This window comes from Sceloporus undulatus, chromosome 2 (assembly GCF_019175285.1).
Source record: "Sceloporus undulatus isolate JIND9_A2432 ecotype Alabama chromosome 2, SceUnd_v1.1, whole genome shotgun sequence".
Lineage (NCBI taxonomy): Eukaryota > Metazoa > Chordata > Lepidosauria > Squamata > Phrynosomatidae > Sceloporus > Sceloporus undulatus.
Genome location: NC_056523.1, coordinates 16,156,667 through 16,157,883, shown reverse-complemented (window position 1 = coordinate 16,157,883; position 1,217 = coordinate 16,156,667).

Genomic DNA, 1,217 nt, shown 5'->3' with positions numbered 1-1,217 from the left:
TATTATTATTATTATTATTATTATTATTATTATTATTATTATTATTATTAAACAATAGCTTACTACTCAATATCTGCTGTCATTGCCAGTGAGTAATAATGGATCCCAAAATAATTTGAGAGACTTTTTGCTTTCCATACATCCCCAGTTGTTCTATGGCTTTAGTTGTTTGTCTGCCCACATTGCACAAACAAATTGTGTTATTTTGGGAGAGGATGTAAGAGTTGCATAAAAAACACTGGGTTTTGAATAAAGATGTAAGGCAAATTCAGACATGCCAAAATTCTCAGGATAGCTATTTGTTGTTTCTATTATTCTTCTTCCTCTTGTTGTTGTGTGCCCTCAAGTTCTTTTCAACTTAAGGGTGAACATATTACAGAATATTTATAGCTGTACATATTGATATTTCATCCGATATCCATGTTATATTTTTTCCTGTCATGATGTCCCCCCCCCTTGACTTTCAGGTACTAACAGCAACTTTTTATTTCACCGCAGAGTGTTTTTGTCATCCCTTCCCTAATACAAATGAGGATAAATGTCACATATCTGTATCCACTGTCTCCCTTTCCCCACTATATTTCTGAGTGCTCCCAATGATGATATTTTGAATATGGGTTTGACTTTGCTATGGTTGTGTTTTGCTGATCTCTATAGTTTCATTCCATCTCCAGCTGTCATATTAAATGCTTTTTGCCATCTTTTCAGAGCTTTAGTGCTAAAGTTGTATATCCTTATACCACTTTAGAATTATAGTGTTAGTTGAAAAAGAGGAAAAAAAACATGTTACCATTTTTAACTGTAATTCTAAATTAACAAATCTTTCCTTTTCATTCTGAAAAGGAAGAGGACGCACCAGTCTTGGCTTTATGGAAAAATTATGGCCTTTGTGCCCATGGACCCATAGCCTGCCATTATAAGAGGCAGGTGTAATAGTTATTAAAGCTAGTTATCAATAGGTTGGCTGAAAATATTTTAGATTTTCCTTGAAATCAAACAACACCATTTATCCCTTCTTTTCTTAACTAGATCAATTATAGCTTTCTTACTCATGCGCTGAGTGGGCAAAGTCTGTTCCCTTTTCTCTACCGGATGATCCCAAAGCAAGAACCTCCACACCTAGGGCTTGTCAAACTGCTCAAGCATTTCAGATGGACTTGGATTGGCCTCTTTGCTCCAGACAATGGCAATCGGGATAAATTCAGGAGCACCTTCAC